This window comes from Schistocerca piceifrons, chromosome 7 (genome assembly GCF_021461385.2).
Source record: "Schistocerca piceifrons isolate TAMUIC-IGC-003096 chromosome 7, iqSchPice1.1, whole genome shotgun sequence".
Lineage (NCBI taxonomy): Eukaryota > Metazoa > Arthropoda > Insecta > Orthoptera > Acrididae > Schistocerca > Schistocerca piceifrons.
In genome coordinates, this window is record NC_060144.1 from 9,269,699 (window position 1) to 9,285,005 (window position 15,307).

Consider the following 15,307-nt stretch of genomic DNA (forward strand, 5'->3'; position numbering starts at 1 on the left):
ATCATGCGACTGTTACACGGCGTACGATCAAAGGTCTCGGTGAATGGGCGGGGCACTGACTACATTGTTATTTCAAGGTCAGTTCGTCAAGGTTGCCCCCTTTCGATATTTTTGTATGCAATGGCTTTGGAACCCTGTCTATATGGTCTCCGAAGACGGTTGGAGGGAGTGCCGTTGCCACAACTGACCTTTCATTGCCGCGCTTATGCTGACGATATGATGCTGGTGGCACGGACAGGCGAAGAAGTACGTACGGCGTTGGCATGGATACAGTGATATGGGATGGCGGCAGGAAGCGTGCTTAATCTACACAAAACACGCTGCATGAATGTCGGTCGAGGATTACAACCGGGGGAGGAAGGCCCGCTCATCTTGTTTAAGACCATAAAATGCCTAGGTATTACGTTCCACACGGATGTGCAGCGGACAGCAGCGGATAACTACCGACGCATATTGAGGCTGATGCGGACAATGATTCAGAGGGTGACCTATGTTAACGTATACCTAGCACCGAGACTCACTCACGTAGCGCATGTCCTGCCTTTAACGCGCACAATGGCATCACGGATACAAGCAACTTTCGGAACCTACGTGAGTGTGGGACACCTGTTTAAGATCCGATACACAACGCTTACGCTACCACCTGGAGAGGGTGGACTTGGTCTAGTGAACGTATATGAAAAGGCACGGGCGTTATTCGTCAGTACGATTTTCCGACAGTGGCGCGGTCAATTTCACAATATCTCGGGTGCGTTGGCCGATGTACTAGCGCCCACTTCAATGTTGCCCCCAGTCGATGTGGGCCATATTTCACCGAAGCTGTCACATTTCAAGTCTTTTTTTTTGGAGCTTAGCTATGTCAGAGATCCCTTCCCAACAACACGACTACCGAAGACGCGAGACGTATACCAACTCTTACTGCGCCGGTGCCCCAGGAATACCCTGGAAAATAAGTACCCAGACAAGAACTGGCGACAGATATGGCGCGTTATACGGAACGTTTACCTCCCAGCGTCGGTACGCTCAACATGGTATGTGGTGATAAATAGGAAGTTCGCAACGAATCAACGGCGGCACGCGATTCATTTGGCAGACACTCCACTATGTTTAGACTGCGCAACAGTGGACACTGATGAACATCGTTTAACATGTAGTGGGACGGCTCCAGTGTGGCACTTGGCACAACAGATATTGGCGTTCCTGTTACGCTCCGCCCCTCACACAATTTCATCAGACACACTTTTTTTCCCCCAAGAATATTATTTCCCGGTCCAAAAAACCAATGCAGTGACATGGGTGCGGGGAATGGTGGTGGGCTACGTGTATAACGAATCGGAAAAGGACAAAATTGATTTTTGGCATTTTCTCCTGGATGGACACACGAAGCTGCAACAGCATAAGAAATATAGACAAGACTTCGCTAATTACTTGCGACTTACATTTACCGACCCGCCGGCCAGATGGGGTGTGACGGGTGAGAGATGAGATAGACGAAAAAGCCGAGACAGACATCGATCACACTTACGGACCTTTAGTTAATTTCGAGAAGACGACCCAGTCTTACACCAACGTCTGGAGAACGAGTCGATAGATGGCTCTCTTGCTCTATCGAACGTCGGGTCGTGAGCAGGTGTCGCCCCCGACACGAATTTCATTTCATTGCTAAAGGAGCATGTTTCTTTTGTATTTGTACTATCCGCAATGTCTTCATGTCTTTCATATTGGAATTTTCAGTTTTATTCATTTCCTTAATTAATTTTCTAATTAGCCACTATTTGTCAACATATGGACTTTGTAGACACTATTTATGCGATAGTACAACAACATGCATGTCAGCAAAGGTGGTAAGCCTGACATTGGACACAAAAAAAAAAAAAAAAAAAAAAAAAAGGGTTCTAGGCGCAAAAAAAAAAATGGATAAGGCGTCGGACTTCGGATCCGAAGATTGCAGGTTCGAATCCTGTCACGGTCGTGTTTTTCCAATTCTGCAAAAGAAACACACCGTTTTAGTGTAGCTATTGAGCAGTACGAAATCGTCTGAATGTTGCTGTTGTCCATTTCCTGCTTGGAGATGCACTTGAGCTTGATACACACACAGCCAGAACGGTGTTATCTAGCGAAATGGTCGGCTGAGTGCCGTCACCGCGAGTTTCGGCTGGCATTTGCGCATCTAAGACAGCGTCGGAAAGTAACCCGTTCGGCTTCTGAGTCAAATCAAATATGTGTGTTAATTTTGACACCACTAGCGCTGCAGGTTTTCATGCAATTCCTGTACCTCTCAGAAATGATTATGAAATAAAACTGAAGTACGTGACGTGTGTGACGCTAGGAAAACATTAGGCAGCATGGAGAGATTCTGTATGGGACCACCCCACCGAAACGAGAACTGCGTGTCGTGCGACCCGACACGTAGTCACCGACGCAGCCCGGCTAGCTCAGTCGGTAGAGCATGAGACTCTTAATCTCAGGGTCGTGGGTTCGAGCCCCACGCTGGGCGAAACGTAATTTTGTTCCGCTGCAGATGTAAATTACCGTTTCTCTGATCAATGTGACGTAATGGAAATAGCAACTTAAAACTTTGCCTACGTCTCCATCAGTCGCAAGGAAAGTGTATCTGAAGGTGAAGGTGATTTCGTAGACATGTGTCAAAGACATGTTCTGAAATGTAAGTGGTGTTGGTTGGAGAGCACATCGGTTACGTGTGAGATGTGTAGCCAAGCAGTAATTGTGCGCCATAGCTGCAAATATTAGTCGGTAATATGAAGTGTTGTCAGCTTAAGCCTGATGATCCAGACGAGCGTAAGCACGAAGTACGCAAAACTACCGCTAGGCCGCGCCTCTTTAGCTCAGTGGCAGAGCACTGGTCTAGTAGACCAGGGGTCGTGAGTTCGATCCTCACATGAGGCAAACGAATTTTCGAAATCAGTTGCGCGTCGTGGCCTTATAGCAATCAGTATCTAGAACGACGAACAATTAGCAACAGGTGTTTTATTTAGAATTACTCTCAGGTGTGATTGAGGCGAATGTCGCAGATAAAGCATTTTCCAAAGCGGTACAGACCCCCACTAAACCTCTCCCTACCTCCCTTCTCCCCCCCCAGTCCTTTTGTATTCCCCTCCTCTGCCTACCCCACTCCCTGTCGCGTCTGCCCCCACCCCTCTTCTGGGTCCTCATCCTCCTTCAGCTCCTTTCCCGGCTCCCCCCTTCGCCTTTACTCTCCATTCCCCCCCTTTTTCGTTTTCCCATCTTCTGTCCAGTTTCCCCCCACCTGCTCTCGACTGTGGTGTCACATTTGCCAACTTTTTAGTGCAGTGTTCCAGTGACTATTCAGTGTTGTTTGTCTTTCTCGTGTTGCGAACAGAAACCATGCTGTCGCTCGGTGTGAATTTTATTTCCTTTGCGAACAGAATCCAGACTGTCGCCGTGTTTTTTAATTGTCTATTGTTTTCCATGTCTACTTCGTATGTATTTTTATTAGCGTCATCATCCCTGTGTCGTTGTTTTAAGTTCCACGATTTCTTTTCGCCTTGTTACTCTCTAAGTCTCCGATTTTATCACCTGTTGTTTTTCTTATTTGTTCTCTTGCTCTTTGTCACAAAATCTGTCGGCTGAAGAGCGGCGTACTAAGCTGCTGCCAGCCCGCCCCCCTTCGGGGGGAATTGAAATTCAATAAATGAAAAAAAAAAAAAGGCGGTACAGAGTAGGGTGGGAGGCGGCAGTCTGAATTATATTTTTTACATGTGTTTTTCAAATATCACAGATCCTCTCGCGAGCGTCGTCGTCGTCGTCGTCGCCGTCGTCGTCGACGCCGCCGCTTCTGCAGAAGTAGCAAATCGCCATCGTAGCAAATGCGGCGAGGGACGCCCTGCCTTCGATTTCGAATGCACAAAGTGTGTGGTCTTGATTCCCAATCTCTACTTGGTCGGTCTCGTAAAGGCTTGAATGTAACGAATGGGTGGGAAGCAGCAAGAGGCAGCGGCTGTGTAGAACGAAAACACAATTCCTCAGCGGTATGAGCGTTTCGAGATGACACGAATGTAAGGAATACTTGGCGGCCAGTGACCGTGTGGCCTAATGGATAAGGCGTCGGACTTCGGATCCGAAGATTGCAGGTTCGAATCCTGTCACGGTCGTGTTTTTCCAAGTCTGCAAAAGAAACACACCGTTTTAGTGTAGCTATTGAGCAGTACGAAATCGTCTGAATGTTGCTGTTGTCCATTTCCTGCTTGGAGATGCACTTGAGCTTGATACACACACAGCCAGAACGGTGTTATCTAGCGAAATGGTCGGCTGAGTGCCGTCACCGCGAGTTTCGGCTGGCATTTGCGCATCTAAGACAGCGTCGGAAAGTAACCCGTTCGGCTTCTGAGTCAAATCAAATATGTGTGTTAATTTTGACACCACTAGCGCTGCAGGTTTTCATGCAATTCCTGTACCTCTCAGAAATGATTATGAAATAAAACTGAAGTACGTGACGTGTGTGACGCTAGGAAAACATTAGGCAGCATGGAGAGATTCTGTATGGGACCACCCCACCGAAACGAGAACTGTGTATCGTGCGACCCGACACGTAGTCACCGACGCAGCCCGGCTAGCTCGGTCGGTAGAGCATGAGACTCTTAATCTCAGGGTCGTGGGTTCTAGCCCCACGCTGGGCGGAACGTAGTTTTGTTCCGCTGCAGATGTAAATTACCGTTTTTCTGATCAATGTGACGTAATGGAAATAGCAACTTAAAACTTTGCCTACGTCTCCATCAGTCGCAAGGAAACTGTATCTGAAGGTGAAGGTGATTTCGTAGACATGTGTCAAAGACATGTTCTGAAATGTAAGTGGTGTTGGTTGGAGAGCACATCGGTTACGTGTGAGATGTGTAGCCAAGCAGTAATGGTGCGCCATAGCTGCAAATATTAGTCAGTAATATGAAGTGTTGTCAGCTTAAGCCTGATGATCGAGACGAGCGTAAGCACGAAGTACGCAAAACTACCGCTAGGCCGCGCCTCTTTAGATCACTGGCAGAGCACTGGTCTAGTAAACCAGGGGTCGTGAGTTCGATCCTCACAGGAGGCAAACGAATTTTCGAAATCAGTTGCGCGTCGTGGCCGTATAGCAATCAGTATTTGGAACGACGAACAATTAGCAACAGGTGTTTTATTTAGAATTACTCTCAGATGTGATTGAGGCGAATGTCGCAGATAAAGCATTTTCAAAAGCGGTACAGACATTCGAGTGTTGGATTCCCTCACTTCTTCGTCGAAGAGTTTCACTGCCTGGGCTACTCTCAGGGGCTCGTCGTCAGTACTGCTCGCCGCCTGGTCGCCGCCTGCCGGTGCTCGCCGCCGCCGCCGCCGCCGCCGCCGCCGCCGCCGCCGCCGCCGCCGTCGTTTGGTTGCCGCCTGCCGGTCCTCACCGCCGCCGCCGTTTGGTCGCCGCCTGCCGGTGCTCGCCGCCTGCCGCCGCCGCCGCCTGCCGCCGCCGCCGCCGTCTGGTCGCCGCCGCCGCCGTCTGGTCGCCGCCGCCGCCGCCCTTCTCGCGCGCCGCCACCATGTCCCAACCCACCACCACTACCACTATCATTTTCACCTCTCCCTCCGCTGCTCCAACCACCATCACATGGAGCTCATCCTCCACCCCACTTCCCGTCCTTCCTTCTCTCCCTGTCCACCCCACCCCTGCGCCACTTTCGGTGGTACCCACCCCCAACTCCTCTTCCCCTATCACTGTCGCCCCATCGACAGCTACTGACTTTCCACCGCTCCCCGCACCGCCTCCGACAGGCTCCAAGCCAGCACGGATCTCTGCTCGACGTTCCACAGTCTCAGTGACACCCACGCCCCCACCGTCTGCTTCTTCCGCTGCTCAGGGTGGTCCTGCCCCCCGCCATCTCCCCCTGCAACCCGTCCCCCTGCCCCCTCCCCACCCAGTGGTGTCCACGAAACCTTCCAAGCGCCCGAATGCTGACCCTTCCCCCGAAGTCTCCTCCAAAAAAACCCCCAATCCCCGTGACCCACCCACTCCCATGGACGCGGCCCCGACCCCCACCCCCGCCACGCCTGCCACCCACACCTTTGTCCTCTCCAATCCTGACCCTCAATTCCTTGATGCCCGCTCCCTCACTCTCGCCATCCGGAAATACTGCCCCAATGCTCCCATCTCCCAACTGATTCCTCACAAGGACTCGGTCCTCATAAAATCCCCCAATGCTTCCTTCCACACCGACCTCCTCTCCCGCATCCCTCGTATCCAATTTGGCCAACGTGCAACCCTCACCCCCTACCACACCCCGTCCTCTCCCCGTCAGCCTCAACCTCCCCGACGTCCGCCGACCTTCACTGCTGTGATCACGAAGCTTAGCCCCGTGATCACGGAGGCTGAGGTGTTGGCGGAACTCAACTCCCGGCCCGACATCGAAATCCGCTCGGCCCGTCGCATCTTCAATGATGCCGGGCCGACTTTTCTCATGCGGATATTCACTGAATCCTCCTCCTCCATTGACCGCCTCCTCACCGAGGGAGCCCTCATCTACAATCAGCGCCATAAGGTGGACCCCTCCCGTTCCCCTGTCCAATCCTACCGCTGCCAACGCTGTCTCACCTACAATGACCACGTTACCTCTGCCTGCAAGAACCCCCCTACTTGTCCCCACTGCAAAGCCTCCCACTTCCTCAAGCATTGCCCCAACCTCACCTCTCCCCCCTCCTGCAACACTTGTAATGAACCACATCCTACCTACTCCTCGAAGTGTAAAGCGAAACCTCGACCAATAACCCCTGAGCTCACCGTCCCTGTCCGTCCTGTTGATGACCCCATCCACCCCAACAACTCGCTCCGCCCTCCCCCTACTGCTGAGGACATCATCCGTTTCACCACCATTGTGCTCCAAAACATCCACCCCTTCCAGCGCTCCCACACTCTTTCCCAAATCGCCCTCGCTGCCCGTTCCATCTTCCATCTTACCACCTATGCCACTTACTCCCACAACCAGGCCCACTTCACCTTCACCCCCCTCACCACCCTCGTCTAACTCTCCACTCCCATGGTACAACAACCGTACCGTATCCTGTACCACAACATTCGCTCCCTGCCCACCCACAAACTCCTCTTCCTCCACACCCTACGTCAGCACCGCGTGGATGCCTTCGTCCTCAATGAAACCTTCCTTCAGCCCCGTATCTCCGTCTCCACTGCCCCTTACACCCTACATCGTACCGATAACCCGTACCCTCTGGCACGTGGCGGAGTTGCTATAGGCCACCTCAAGCACCTCCCTGTCCGGCCCCAACCTCTCCTTAACAATCCTGCCGAGCATCTCACCCTCAGCCTCTTCTTCCCCGCCCTTACCATCACCTGTGCCACCATTTATGTCCGCCCTCGCACCCCCATCCCGTATGATTTCCTGGCCCACATTGACCGCACCTTCTCCACCTACGTGATTGCCGCCGACCTCAATATCCACAGCCGCGATCCTGCCGACCTCCGGCGGTGGCATCAGTTTCTCACCACTCTCCAGGGAGACCTGGTTCCCCTGCCCCAGCACACCCGGCCCGAATCCAACACCACTCCTGATGTAGTCCTTGCCTCTCCCAACCTCCTTGGGCGCATCACCGCGGATGTCCTTGACCTCATTGGCAGTGACCATGCTCCTGTCCTCCTCACTATCTCTAACGGTCGCCATCCCCGCCACGCTCCTCGCCCTGACGTCCCTCCTAAACTTGTCCATGATTACTCCCGTGCCAACTGGGATGCCTACCGGGATTCCATTCACACCCAGGTTGACAGCCACGACCTTACCCTCCAGTCTCCTGATGACATCTCTCGCACTGCTGCCTTCCTGCACCAGACCTTGTCTGACGCCGTCGCCACCCATATCCCCACCAAAGCCGTCCACCCTCACCGCCCCGCCCTGCCTCCACAGGCCGTCCTTCTCCTTCGGGAGTCCCGCCGCCTCTACCGCTCTTTTCTCCGCACTCGTGACCGGGATACACTTACCCGCCACCGGCAATTACAGCGACACATCCGCAACCTGCTTGTTGCGAAGAAACGCCGAGCCTGGCGCCAGACATGTACCCACCTCAACACCACGCTCCCCATCAACTCTTCCAAGTATTGGTCTGCTTTCCACCGCCTTACTGGGAACCGCCCCACCCCCCAGTACCCTCTCCTCCTTAATGACCGTCCCTTTCCTGACAACCTCAGTAAGGCCAACCACTTTGCCTCCCACCTCTCTGATGTTTTTTCCATCCCAGATGATCCCCACTTTGATTATTCCCTCTTCCCTGATGTCATGGACCGTACGAATACCTCTGTTCCTCCCCTTGCTCCTAGCTTCCAGTACTTGGGCCACACCCCACCATCTGCACTTAACACTCCCATCACTACACAGGACATCAGCCTCACACTCCGCACTAAACGCAACACTGCTCCCGGCCACGACTGCGTTACCTACCGCCACCTCAAACACTGCCCTCCCTCCTTCCTTTCCCTCCTTGCCGCCCTCTACAATGTCATCCTTGCCACTGGCTTCTATCCCGACCTGTGGAAAACCTCCCGTATCCTGATGTTCTCCAAACCCAATAAGCCTCCATCTGATGCCTCTTCCTATCGTCCTACCTGTCTCACGTCGGTGTTCAGCAAGCTCTTGGAATCCATCCTTTCCCGGCGCATCCATCTCCACCTCCACCAAAACCACCTCCTCCCAAACACCCAATGTGGCTTTCGACCTTCCTTCTCTGCTGATGACCAACTCCTCCGCCTCACTCATCTCCTCTCCCTCCAGCTTAACTCCCGTCGCTCCGCCATTTTTGTCTCACTTGACCTTGAAAAGGCCTACGACCGTGTCTGGCATCCCGGTCTCCTGTTTAAACTCCAAACCTACGCCCTTCCTATCAACTACATCCGTCTGGTGGCCTCCTTCCTCTCCCGCCGCCCCTCCTACGTTACCATCCATCATGCCAATTCCCGCACCTTCTACCCCTCTGCCGGTGTGCCCCAGGGCTCTGTCCTCTCCCCTCTCCTCTACCTCCTGTACACAGCAGATATGCCCCAACCCCCCCCTCCAGTGCACCTCTTGCAATATGCTGATGACACCGCATTCCTCACCCTCGCTCCTACCCTCCAACGGTCCCAACGCCTTCTCCAGAATCACCTTGACCTTTTTGCTGCATGGTGTAACCAATGGCTCCTGAAACTCAATCCTTCCAAGACCCAGGCAATCATCGTAGGTCGTACCACTCGCTCCTTCCGGCTCCTGGATTTCTCCCTTACTGTCTGCGCACGTCCTGTCCGTCTCACCCCCACCCTCACCTACCTTGGCCTCACCATTGACCGTCACCTCACCTGGATCCCTCATCTCCGATCCATCCAATCCAAAGCCCACAACCGCCTCCGCCTCCTCAAACTCCTCTCTGGCCGGACATGGGGGTTGCACCCCTCTACCATCCTCCACACCTACAAATCCTTAATCCGTCCCATCCTCTGTTATGCCAGTCCTGCCTGGATATCTGCCCCCCCCAAATTCTATCAGTCCCTCCAGATCCTTGAGCGTCATGCACTCCGCCTCGCCTTCCGTATCCGCCTCCCGTCCCCCACGCGGCTCCTCTATGATCTCATTCCTTTCCCCCATCTGCTCCTCTTCCTCGAACATATCCGCATCCTCTACACCTCCCGCCGTCTTGAACCCCCTCACCCCCTGGTTGCTCCTCTCCTCTCCCATCCTCGCCCCCTGCCCCGTATTCACCGTTGTGTCCCCCCTACCCTCCATCTCTACACCCTCCATCTCCTTTCCCAAGGTGGCTTCCGTCAACTCCCCCTCCCGGATGATGCCCTCTCTCCCTCCATTTATCCTTCCTATCAACTCTGATCCTCCCTCCCCCTCTTTTCCTCTGTCCTTTCCCTGGGCTCCCTCTTCCCCCCCCTTCCGTCCTGTTTCCTCCCCACTACACCTCTCCCTACCTCCCTTCTCCCCCCCAGTACTTTTGTATTCCCCTCCTCTGCCTACCCCCCCCTCCCTGTCGCGTCTGCCCCCCACCCCTCTTATGGGTCCTCATCCTCCATCAGCTCCTTTCCCGGTTCCCCCCCCCCTTCGCTTTTACTCTCCTTTCCCCCCCCTTTTTGTTTTCCCATCTCCTGTTCAGTTTCCCCCCACCTGCTCTCGACTGTGGTGTCACCTTTGCCGACTTTTTCGTGCTGTGTTCTCGTGACTATTCAGTGTTGTGTTGCGAACAGAAACCATGCTGTCGCTGGGTGTGCGTTTTATATACTTTGCGAACAGAATCCAGACTGTCGCCATGTTTTTTTTAATTGTCTATTGTTTCCCCTGTCTGCTCCGTATGTATTTTTATTCGCTTCATCATCCCTCTGTTGTTTGTTTTCATTTCCCCATTTTCTTTTCACCTTGTTACTCAATGAGTCCCCGATTTTACCGCCTGTTTTTTTATTATTATTTTCCTGCTCTTTGTCAGAAAACCTGTAGGCTGCAGAGCGGCGTCCTAAGCTGCTGCCAGCCCGCCCCCTTCGGGGTGAATTGAAATTCAATAAAGAAAAAAAAAAAAAAAAAAAAAAAGCGGTACAGCGTAGGGTGGGAGGCGGCAGTCTGAATTATATTTTTTACATGTGTTTTTCAAATATCACAGATCCTCTCGCGAGCGTCGTCGTCGTCGTCGTCGTCGTCGCCGTCGTCGTCGACGCCGCCGCTTCTGCAGAAGTAGCAAATCGCCATCGTAGCAAATGCGGCGAGGGACGCCCTGCCTTCGATTTCGAATGCACAAAGTGTGTGGTCTTGATTCCCAATCTCTACTTGGTCGGTCTCGTAAAGGCTTGAATGTAACGAATGGGTGGGAAGCAGCAAGAGGCAGCGGCTGTGTAGAACGAAAACACAATTCCTCAGCGGTATGAGCGTTTCGAGATGACACGAATGTAAGGAATACTTGGCGGCCATTGACCGTGTGGCCTAATGGATAAGGCGTCGGACTTCGGATCCGAAGATTGCAGGTTCGAATCCTGTCACGGTCGTGTTTTTCCAAGTCTGCAAAAGAAACACACCGTTTTAGTGTAGCTATTGAGCAGTACGAAATCGTCTGAATGTTGCTGTTGTCCATTTCCTGCTTGGAGATGCACTTGAGCTTGATACACACACAGCCAGAACGGTGTTATCTAGCGAAATGGTCGGCTGAGTGCCGTCACCGCGAGTTTCGGCTGGCATTTGCGCATCTAAGACAGCGTCGGAAAGTAATCCGTTCGGCTTCTGAGTCAAATCAAATATGTGTGTTAATTTTGACATCACTAGCGCTGCAGGTTTTCATGCAATTCCTGTACCTCTCAGAAATGATTATGAAATAAAACTGAAGTACGTGACGTGTGTGACGCTAGGAAAACATTAGGCAGCATAGAGAGATTCTGTATGGGACCACCCCACCGAAACGAGAACTGTGTGTCGTGCGACCCGACACGTAGTCACCGACGCAGCCCGGCTAGCTCAGTCGGTAGAGCATGAGACTCTTAATCTCAGGGTCGTGGGTTCGAGCCCCACGCTGGGCGGAACGTAGTTTTGTTCCGCTGCAGATGTAAATTACCGTTTTTCTGATCAATGTGACGTAATGGAAATAGCAACTTAAAACTTTGCCTACGTCTCCATCAGTCGCAAGGAAAGTGTATCTGAAGCTGAAGGTGATTTCGTAGACATGTGTCAAAGACATGTTCTGAAATGTAAGTGGTGTTGGTTGGAGAGCACATCGGTTACGTGTGAGATGTGTAGCCAAGCAGTAATGGTGCGCCATAGCTGCAAATATTAGTCAGTAATATGAAGTGTTGTCAGCTTAAGCCTGATGATCCAGACGAGCGTAAGCACGAAGTACGCAAAACTACCGCTAGGCCGCGCCTCTTTAGCTCAGTGGCAGAGCACTGGTCTAATAAACCAGGGGTCGTGAGTTCGATCCTCACAGGAGGCAAACGAATTTTCGAAATCAGTTGCGCGTCGTGGCCGTATAGCAAGCAGTATCTGGAACGACGAACAATTAACAACAGGTGTTTTATTTAGAATTACTCTCAGATGTGATTGAGGCGAATGTCGCAGATAAAGCATTTTCCAAAGCGGTACAGCTCCAAACCTACGCCCTTCCTATCAACTACATCCGTCTGGTGGCCTCCTTCCTCTCCCGCCGCCCCTCCTACGTTACCATCCATCATGCCAATTCCCGCACCTTCTACCCCTCTGCCGGGGTGCCCCAGGGCTCTGTCCTCTCCCCTCTCCTCTACCTCCTGTACACAGCAGATATGCCCCAACCCCCCCCTCCACTGCACCTCTTGCAATATGCTGATGACACCGCATTCCTCGCCCTCGCTCCTACCCTCCAACGGTCCCAACGCCTTCTCCAAAATCACCTTGACCTTTTTGCTGCATGGTGTAACCAATGGCTCCTGAAACTCAATCCTTCCAAGACCCAGGCAATGATCGTAGGTCGTACCACTCGCTCCTTCCGGCTCCTGGATTTCTCCCTTACTGTCTGCGCACGTCCTGTCCGTCTCACCCCCACCCTCACCTACCTTGGCCTCACCATTGACCGTCACCTCACCTGGATCCCTCATCTCCGATCCATCCAATCCAAAGCCCACAACCGCCTCCGCCTCCTCAAACTCCTCTCTGGCCGGACATGGGGGTTGCACCCCTCTACCATCCTCCACACCTACAAATCCTTAATGCGTCCCATCCTCTGTTATGCCAGTCCTGCCTGGATATCTGCCCCCCCTAAATTCAATCAGTCCCTCCAGATCCTTGAGCGTCATGCACTCCGCCTCGCCTTCCGTATCCGCCTCCCGTCCCCCACGCGGCTCCTCTATGATCTCATTCCTTTCCCCCATCTGCTCCTCTTCCTCGAACATATCCGCATCCTCTACACCTCCCGCCGTCTTGAACCCCCTCACCCCCTGGTTGCTCCTCTCCTCTCCCATCCTCGCCCCCTGCCCCGTCTTCACCGTTGTGTCCCCCCTACCCTCCATCTCTACACCCTCCATCTCCTTTCCCAAGGTGGATTCCGTCAACTCCCCCTCCCGGATGATGCCCTCTCTCCCTCCATTTATCCTTCCTATCAACTCTGATCCTCCCTCCCCCTCCTTTCCTCTGTCCTTTCCCTGGGCTCCCTCTTCCCCCCCCTTCCGTCCTGTTTCCTCCCCACTACACCTCTCCCTACCTCCCTTCTCCCCCCCAGTCCTTTTGTCTTCCCCTCCTCTGCCTACCCCCCTCCCTGTCGCGTCTGCCCCCCACCCCTCTTATGGGTCCTCATCCTCCATCAGCTCCTTTCCCGGTTCCCCCCCCCCTTCGCTTTTACTCTCCTTTCCCCCCCTTTTTGTTTTCCCATCTCCTGTTCAGTTTCCCCCCACCTGCTCTCGACTGTGGTGTCACCTTTGCCGACTTTTTCGTGCTGTGTTCTAGTGCCTATTCAGTGTTGTGTTGCGAACAGAAACCATGCTGTCGCTGGGTGTGCGTTTTATATACTTTGCGAACAGAATCCAGACTGTCGCCGTGTTTTTTTTAATTGTCTATTGTTTCCCCTGTCTGCTCCGTATGTATTTTTATTCGCTTCATCATCCCTCTGTTGTTTGTTTTCATTTCCCCATTTTCTTTTCACCTTGTTACTCAATGAGTCCCCGATTTTATCGCCTGTTTTTTATTATTATTTATTCTCCTGCTCTTTGTCAGAAAACCTGTAGGCTGCAGAGCGGCGTCCTAAGCTGCTGCCAGCCCGCCCCCTTCGGGGGGAATTGAAATTCAATAAAGGAAAAAAAAAAAAAAAAAAAAAGCGGTACAGCGTAGGGTGGGAGGCGGCAGTCTGAATTATATTTTTTACATGTGTTTTTCAAATATCACAGATCCTCTCGCGAGCGTCGTCGTCGTCGTCGACGCCGCCGCTTCTGCAGAAGTAGCAAATCGCCATCGTAGCAAATGCGGCGAGGGACGCCCTGCCTTCGATTTCGAATGCACAAAGTGTGTGGTCTTGATTCCCAATCTCTACTTGGTCGGTCTCGTAAAGGCTTGAATGTAACGAATAGGTGGGAAGCAGCAAGAGGCAGCGGCTGTGTAGAACGAAAACACAATTCCTCAGCGGTATGAGCGTTTCGAGATGACACGAATGTAAGGAATACTTGGCGGCCAGTGACCGTGTGGCCTAATGGATAAGGCGTCGGACTTCGGATCCGAAGATTGCAGGTTCGAATCCTGTCACGGTCGTGTTTTTCCAAGTCTGCAAAAGAAACACACCGTTTTAGTGTAGCTATTGAGCAGTACGAAATCGTCTGAATGTTGCTGTTGTCCATTTCCTGCTTGGAGATGCACTTGAGCTTGATACACACACAGCCAGAACGGTGTTATCTAGCGAAATGGTCGGCTGAGAGCCGTCACCGCGAGTTTCGGCTGGCATTTGCGCATCTAAGACAGCGTCGGAAAGTAACCCGTTCGGCTTCTGAGTCAAATCAAATATGTGTGTTAATTTTGACACCACTAGCGCTGCAGGTTTTCATGCAATTCCTGTACCCCTCAGAAATGATTATGAAATAAAACTGAAGTACGTGACGTGTGTGACGCTAGGAAAACATTAGGCAGCATGGAGAGATTCTGTATGGGACCACACCACCCAAACGAGGACTGCGTGTCGTGCGACCCGACACGTAGTCACCGACGCAGCCCGGCTAGCTCAGTCGGTAGAGCATGAGACTCTTAATCTCAGGGTCGTGGGTTCGAGCCCCACGCTGGGCGGAGCGTAATTTTGTTCCGTTGCAGATGTAAATTACCGTTTCTCTGATCAATGTGACGTAATGGAAATAGCAACTTAAAACTTTGCCTACGTCTCCATCAGTCGCAAGGAAAGTGTATCTGAAGGTGAAGGTGATTTCGTAGACATGTGTCAAAGACATGTTCTGAAATGTAAGTGGTGTTGGTTGGAGAGCACATCGGTTACGTGTGAGATGTGTAGCCAAGCAGTAATGGTGCGCCATAGCTGCAAATATTAGTCGGTAATATGAAGTGTTGTCAGCTTAAGCCTGATGATCCAGACGAGCGTAAGCACGAAGTAGGCAAAACTACCGCTAGGCCGCGCCTCTTTAGCTCAGTGGCAGAGCACTGGTCTAGTAAACCAGGGGTCGTGAGTTCGATCCTCACAGGAGGCAAACGAATTTTCGAAATCAGTTGCGCGTCGTGGCCGTATAGCAAGCAGTATCTGGAACGACGAACAATTAGCAACAGGTGTTTTATTTAGAATTACTCTCAGATGTGATTGAGGCGAATGTCGCAGATAAAGCATTTTCCAAAGCGGTACAGCG

General features: G+C 52.4%; 11 non-coding genes across 11 annotated transcripts; all 11 read left to right on the top strand.

Moving 5' to 3' along the window:
- Window positions 1-2,424: 2,424 nt before the first annotated feature.
- Window positions 2,425-2,497, top strand: Trnak-cuu. Its single transcript has one exon. It is a non-coding gene; the product is annotated as a tRNA-Lys (tRNA).
- Window positions 2,498-2,835: 338 nt separating this feature from the next.
- On the top strand, window positions 2,836-2,907 carry Trnat-agu. The gene has a single exon. It is a non-coding gene; the product is annotated as a tRNA-Thr (tRNA).
- A 1,153-nt stretch (window positions 2,908-4,060) lies between these two features.
- Trnar-ucg lies at window positions 4,061-4,133 on the top strand. The gene has a single exon. It is a non-coding gene; the product is annotated as a tRNA-Arg (tRNA).
- A 452-nt stretch (window positions 4,134-4,585) lies between these two features.
- Window positions 4,586-4,658, top strand: Trnak-cuu. Its single transcript has one exon. It is a non-coding gene; the product is annotated as a tRNA-Lys (tRNA).
- A 338-nt stretch (window positions 4,659-4,996) lies between these two features.
- Window positions 4,997-5,068, top strand: Trnat-agu. The gene has a single exon. It is a non-coding gene; the product is annotated as a tRNA-Thr (tRNA).
- A 5,867-nt stretch (window positions 5,069-10,935) lies between these two features.
- On the top strand, window positions 10,936-11,008 carry Trnar-ucg. Its single transcript has one exon. It is a non-coding gene; the product is annotated as a tRNA-Arg (tRNA).
- Window positions 11,009-11,460: 452 nt separating this feature from the next.
- Window positions 11,461-11,533, top strand: Trnak-cuu. Its single transcript has one exon. It is a non-coding gene; the product is annotated as a tRNA-Lys (tRNA).
- Window positions 11,534-11,871: 338 nt separating this feature from the next.
- Window positions 11,872-11,943, top strand: Trnai-aau. Its single transcript has one exon. It is a non-coding gene; the product is annotated as a tRNA-Ile (tRNA).
- A 2,203-nt stretch (window positions 11,944-14,146) lies between these two features.
- On the top strand, window positions 14,147-14,219 carry Trnar-ucg. Its single transcript has one exon. It is a non-coding gene; the product is annotated as a tRNA-Arg (tRNA).
- Window positions 14,220-14,671: 452 nt separating this feature from the next.
- Trnak-cuu lies at window positions 14,672-14,744 on the top strand. Its single transcript has one exon. It is a non-coding gene; the product is annotated as a tRNA-Lys (tRNA).
- A 338-nt stretch (window positions 14,745-15,082) lies between these two features.
- Window positions 15,083-15,154, top strand: Trnat-agu. Its single transcript has one exon. It is a non-coding gene; the product is annotated as a tRNA-Thr (tRNA).
- The last annotated feature ends 153 nt before the right edge of the window (window positions 15,155-15,307 follow it).